Genomic DNA, 6,358 nt, shown 5'->3' with positions numbered 1-6,358 from the left:
ACTATGCTAGCCATGTTTTAAATGATGCACAGAAGAATTACACAACCATAGAAAAAGAGTTACTTGCAGTGGTTTATGCCATTGACAAGTTTAGATCCTATTTAGTAAGTTCAAAAGTGATTGTGTATACTGACCATGCTGCTCTTAAATACCTACTCACAAAGCAGGATTCAAAACCCAGGCTCATAAGATGGGTGTTGCTTCTGCAAGAGTTTGATATAGAAATAAGAGACAGAAAAGGGACAGAGAACCAGGTAGCTGATCACCTGTCTCGGATAGAACCAGTAGCAGGGGCGTCCCTCCCTCCTACTGAGATCTTTGAAACCTTTCCGGATGAGCAACTCTTCGCCATTCAGGAAGCACCATGGTTTGCAGACATTGCAAATTATAAAGCTATGAGGTTCATACCCAAGGAGTACAGCAGGGTACAGACGAAAAAACTAATTTCTGATGCAAAGTACTACTTATGGGATGAACCATATCTCTTTAAGAGATGTGCAGACAGAATGATCCACAGATGTGTGCCCAGAGAAGAGGCACAGAAGATCCTATGGCATTGCCATGGATCACAGAAGATCCTATGGCTTCTACTGGCCTACTCTCTATATAGATGCCCGAGAGTTTGTGCGTAACTGTGACAGTTGCCAAAGGGCTGGCAACTTGCCCCATGGTTATGCCATGCCTCAACAAGGGATCTTAGAGATTGAGTTGTTTGATGTATGGGGTATTGACTTCATGGGTCCCTTCTCACCATCATACTCAAACACTTACATTCTGGTGGCAGTAGACTACGTATCTAAATGGGTAGAAGCAACTGCCACACCCACTAATGATACTAAGACCGTACTGAAATTCTTCCAGAAACATATCTTCAGCAGATTTGGCATCCCCAGAGTACTAATCAGTGACGGGGGCACTCATTTCTACAATAAACAGCTATACTCTGCTATGGTCCGATATGGAATTAGCCACAAAGTAGCAACTCCATATCATCCACAGATAAATGGGCAGGCTGAAGTCTCTAATAGAGAACTAAAAAGAATCCTGGAATGGACTGTAATTACCCGTAGAAAAGATTGGGCAAAAAGCTTAGATGATGCTCTGTGGGCATACAGAACAACATTCAAGACTCCTATAGGAACCTCTCCATACCAGCTTCTGTATGGCAAGGCATGTCATCTGCCCGTGGAACTAGAACATAAGGCCTACTGGGCAACCAGATTCCTAAACCTGGATGCTAAGTTAGCTGGAGAGAAAAGATTGCTCCAGCTGAATGAGCTAGAGGAATTCAGACTCAATGCTTTTGAAAATGCAAAAATTTATAAGGAAAAAGCAAAAAGGTGGCATGACAAGAAACTATCATCTAGAGTCTTTGAACCAGGACAGAAGGTTCTGCTGTTTAACTCTAGGCTCAGACTATTTCCCGAGAAATTGAAATTCCGGTGGAGAGGACCATATGTGATTACAAGTGTGTCACCATATGGATATGTTGAGCTTCAGGATATTGATTCTGACAAAAAGTTCAATGTTAATGGACAGTGGATCAAACACTATCTTGAAAGCAATTTTGAGCAAGAACGCTCAAAACTGAGGCTTGAATAAAGCTCAGTCAAGGTCCAGCTAAAGACAATAAATAAGCGCTTATTGGGAGGCAACCCAATTTTTATTTATCTATGTTAATTTTCCATTTTCCATTGTTATTTTATGTCTTCTTTAGGTTGATGATCATGTGGAGTCACAAAAACAACTACAAAAATAAAGCAAATTTAAAAACAGCATTAAAAACAGCACACCCTGGAGGATGAGTGATGAGCGGATAATTTATACGCTTTTTGGCATTGTTTTTAGTATGTTTTTAGTAGGATCTAGTTACTTTTAGGGATGTTTTCATAAGTTTTTATGTTAAATTCACATTTCTGGACTTTACTATGAGTTTGTGTGTTTTTCTGTGATTTCAGGTATTTTCTGGCTGAAATTGAGGGACTTGAGCAAAAATCAGATTCAGAGGTTGAAGAAGGACTGCTGATGCTGTTGGATTCTGACCTCCCTGCACTCAAAGTGGATTTTCTGGAGCTAAAGAACTCGAAATGGCGCGCTTCCAATTGAGTTGGAAAGTAGACATCCAGGGCTTTCCAGAAATATATAATAGTCCATACTTTGGCCAAGAATAGATGACGTAAACTGGCGTTCAACGCCAGCCTTCTGCCCAAATCTGGCGTCCAGCGCCAGAAAAGGATCCAAAACCAGAGCTAAACGCCCAAACTGGCACAGAAACTGGCGTTCAACTCACAAATGGCCTCTGCACGTGCTACACTTAAGCTCAGCCCAAACACACACCAAGTGGGCCCCGGAAGTGGATTTATGCATCAACTACTTACTCATGTAAACCCTAGTGACTAGTTTATTACAAATAGGACCTCTTACTATTGTATTAGGCGTCTTTTTGACCATCTTTGGACGCCTGGTTCTTAGATCAGAGGGGCTGGCCATTCGGCCATGCCTGGACCTTCACTTATGTATTTTCAACGGTAGAGTTTCTACACTCCATAGATTAAGGTGTGGAGCTCTGCTGTTCCTCAAAGATTAATGCAAAGTACTACTGTTTTCTATTCAATTCTTCTTATTTCGCTTCTAAGATATCCATTCGCACCCAAGAACGTAATGAAGGTGATGATTATGTGTGACGCTCATCATCCTTCTCCCTTATGAACGCGTGCCTGACAAACACTTCCGTTCTACATGAATTAAGCTAGAATGAGTATCTCTTAGATCTCCTAACCAGAATCTTCGTGGCGTAAGCTAGAATGATGGCGGCATTCAAGAGAATCCGGAAGGTCTAAACCTTGTCTGTGGTATTCTGAGTAGGATTCAATGATTGAATGACTGTGACGAGCTTCAAACTCGCGAGTGTTGGGCGTTAGTGACAGACGCAAAAGGAGGGTGAATCCTATTCCAGCATGATCGAGAACCGACAGATGAATAGCCGTGCCGTGACAGGGTGCGTGAGCATATTATTCACTGAGAGGAGGGGATGTAGCCACTGACAACGGTGATGCCCTTGCATACAGCCAGCCATGGAAAGGAGTAAGACTGATTGGATGAAGATAGCAGGAAAGCAGAGGTTCAGAGGAACGAAAAGCATCTCCATTCGCTTGTCTGAAATTCCTACCAATGAATTACATAAGTATCTCTATCCCTATTTTACTATATAATATTCGAAAACACCATTATCACTTTATATCTGCCTGACTGAGATTTACAAGGTGACCATAGCTTGCTTCATACCAACAATCTCCGTGGGATTCGACCCTTACTCACGTAAGGTATTACTTGGACGACCCAGTGCACTTGCTGGTTAGTTGTATCGAAGTTGTGACAATTATGAATTAAGATCAGAGCACCAAGCTTTGGAGCCATTACCAGGATTTGTTCGAGCCTGGAGATCACAATTTCGTGCACCAAGTTTTTGGCGCCGTTGCCGGGGATTGTTTGAGTTTGGACAACTGACGGTTCAGCTTGTTGCTCAGATTAGGTAATTTTCTTTTTATTTTCTTTTCAAAAATCTTTCAAAAATATTTTCAAAAAAAAAAAAATTTTTCTCTTTTGTTTTCGAGAAAAATAAAAATGTTTTCAAAAATTTATTCAAAATTTTTAAGAATGAATTCTAGTGTTTCATGAAGCATGTGAAGCCTGGCTGGCTGTAAAGCCATGTCTAAATTCATTTGGACTGAGGCTTGCAATTTGTTATCAAGAGCAATTTAGTTGTTGCCCATCCACCTGCTGCTGATCCATGATCACCTGCTGAAGCTTGGCTGGCCATTGGCCATGTCTAGTGTTTTGGACTGGAGCTTTCTTTGAAAGCTTGGCTGGCTAGTGAGCCATGTCTAATTCCTGGACTGAAGCTTTAGACTAACATGGCAAGATTCCTGGAATTCATATTAAAAATTTTGGAATCCTTATTTTTCTTTTCAATTAATTTTTCGAAAAAAATCCAAAAAAATTAGAAAATCATAAAAATCAAAAATATTTTTTCTGTTTCTTGTTTGAGTCTTGAGTCATATCATAAGTTTGGTGTCAATTGCATATGCATTTTGCATTTTTCGAAAATATCATCCTTTCATAGTGTTCTTCATGATCTTCAAGTTGTTCTTGGTAAGTCTTCTTGTTTGATCTTGATGATTTTTTGTTTTGTGTTGTATGTTGTTTTTCATATGCATTCTTGAATTCTTAGTGCGTAAGCATTAAAGAATTCTAAGTTTGGTGTCTTGCATGTTTTCTTTGCATTAAAAATTTTTCAAAAATATGTTCTTGATGTTCATCATGATCTTCATAGTGTTCTTGGTGTTCATCTTGACATTCATAGCATTCTTGCATGCATTCATTGTTTTGATCTAAAAATTTCATGCATTGCATAATTTTCATGTTTTCATAAAAATTCAAAAAATCAAAAAAAATATCTTTCCCTTTTTCTCTCATCAAATTCGAAAATTGAGTTGACTTTTTCAAAAATTTTTAAAAATCAAAGTTGTTTCTTATGAGTCAAATCAAATTTTCAATTTGAAAATCTTATCTTTTTCAAAATCTTTTTCAAAAATCAAATCTTTTTCAAATTTCTTAGTTATTTTCGAAAATTCCAAAAATCTTTTTCAAAAATCTTTTTCTTATTTTTATATAAAATTTTCGAAAATAACTAATCAATTAATGTTTTGATTCAAAAATTTCAAGTTTGTTACTTACTTGTTAAGAAAGATTCAAACTTTAAGTTCTAGAATGATATCTTGTGATTTCTTATGAATCAAGTCATTAATTGTGATTTTAAAAATCAAATCTTTTTCAAAACTAATTCTATCATATCTTTTCAAAAATATCTTCTTATCTTATCTTTTTCAAAAATATCTTTTCAAAATATCTTTCCTAACCTCCTAACTTCCTATCTTTTCAAAATTTGTTTCAACTAACTAACTAACTTTTTTGTTTGTTTCTTAACTTTTTCAAAACCACCTAACTAATTCTCTCTTTCTAATTTTCGAAAATATCTCCCCCTTTTTCAAAAATTTCTTTTTAATTAACTAATTATTTTTATTTTTATTTTTATTTCAAAAAAAAAAATTTTTTTTCGAAAAATGCTAACAAATTTTCAAAAACCAAATTTCAAAAATCACTAACTCCTTTTCAAAATAATTTTCGAAAATTATACCTCCCCCATCCTATTCTATTTATTCATTCATATCCTAACATCTCATCTCACATCTCTTCCATCGGTACAGTTGTGTTTCTTCCTTTACATCACATTCTTTGTCTCCCACTCTTTTCTTCCACTCACAAAGGGATCCCTATACTGTGGTATAAAGGATCTCTATTATTATTATTATTATTTTTCTGTGCCTCCTTCTTTGTCATATGAGCAGGAGCAAGGACAAGAACATTATTGTGGAAGCAGATCCAGAACCTGAAAGGACTCTGAAGAGAAAATTAAGAGAAGCTAAATTACAACAATCCAGAGATAACCTTTCAGAAATTTTCGAACAGGAAGAGGAGATGGCAGCCGAAAATAATAATAATGTAAGGAAGATGCTTGGTGACTTTACTGCACCTAATTCCAATTTACATGGAAGAAGCATCTCCATTCCTGCCATTGGAGCAAACAACTTTGAGCTGAAACCTCAATTAGTTTCTCTGATGCAGCAGAACTGCAAGTTTCATGGACTTCCATCTGAAGATCCTTTTCAGTTCTTGACTAAATTCTTGCAGATATGTGATACTGTTAAGACTAATGGAGTAGATCCTGAAGTCTACAGGCTCATGCTTTTCCCTTTTGCTGTAAGAGACAGAGCTAGATTATGGTTGGATTCTCAACCTAAAGACAGCCTGAACTCTTGGGATAAGCTGGTCACGGCTTTCTTAGCCAAGTACTTTCCTCCTCAAAAGCTGAGCAAGCTTAGAGCTGATGTTCAAACCTTCAGACAGAAAGAAGGTGAATCTCTCTATGAAGCTTGGGAAAGATACAAACAGTTGACCAAAAAGTGTCCTTCTGACATGCTTTCAGAATGGACCATCCTGGATATATTCTATGATGGTTTATCTGAGCTATCAAAGATGTCACTGGACACTTCTGCAGGTGGATCCATTCACCTAAAGAAAACGCCTGCAGAATAATGGGACGCCTATGAAGAAGGGAGTTCTTGAGGTTGATACTCTGAATGCCATATTGGCTCAGAATAAAATATTGACTCAGCAAGTCAATATGATCTCTCAGAGTCTGCATGGAATGCAAGCTGCATCCAACAGTACTCAAGAGGCTTCTTCTGAAGAAGAAGCTTATGATCCTGAGAACCCTGCAATAGCAGAGGTAAATTAC

At 37.5% G+C, this 6,358-nt stretch overlaps 1 non-coding gene across 1 annotated transcript; it reads right to left on the bottom strand.

Annotated features, from left to right (window-relative positions):
- Positions 1-5,934: 5,934 nt before the first annotated feature.
- On the bottom strand, positions 5,935-6,042 carry LOC112746231 (small nucleolar RNA R71). The gene has a single exon (XR_003174126.1). It is a non-coding gene; the product is annotated as a small nucleolar RNA R71 (small nucleolar RNA).
- Positions 6,043-6,358: the final 316 nt, after the last annotated feature.

The sequence above is a fragment of the Arachis hypogaea genome, chromosome 14, assembly GCF_003086295.3.
Source record: "Arachis hypogaea cultivar Tifrunner chromosome 14, arahy.Tifrunner.gnm2.J5K5, whole genome shotgun sequence".
NCBI classification, from domain to species: Eukaryota; Viridiplantae; Streptophyta; class Magnoliopsida; order Fabales; family Fabaceae; genus Arachis; species Arachis hypogaea.
The sequence above is the reverse complement of the archived record's forward strand: the minus strand, read 5'-3'. Positions and strand labels throughout refer to the sequence as shown.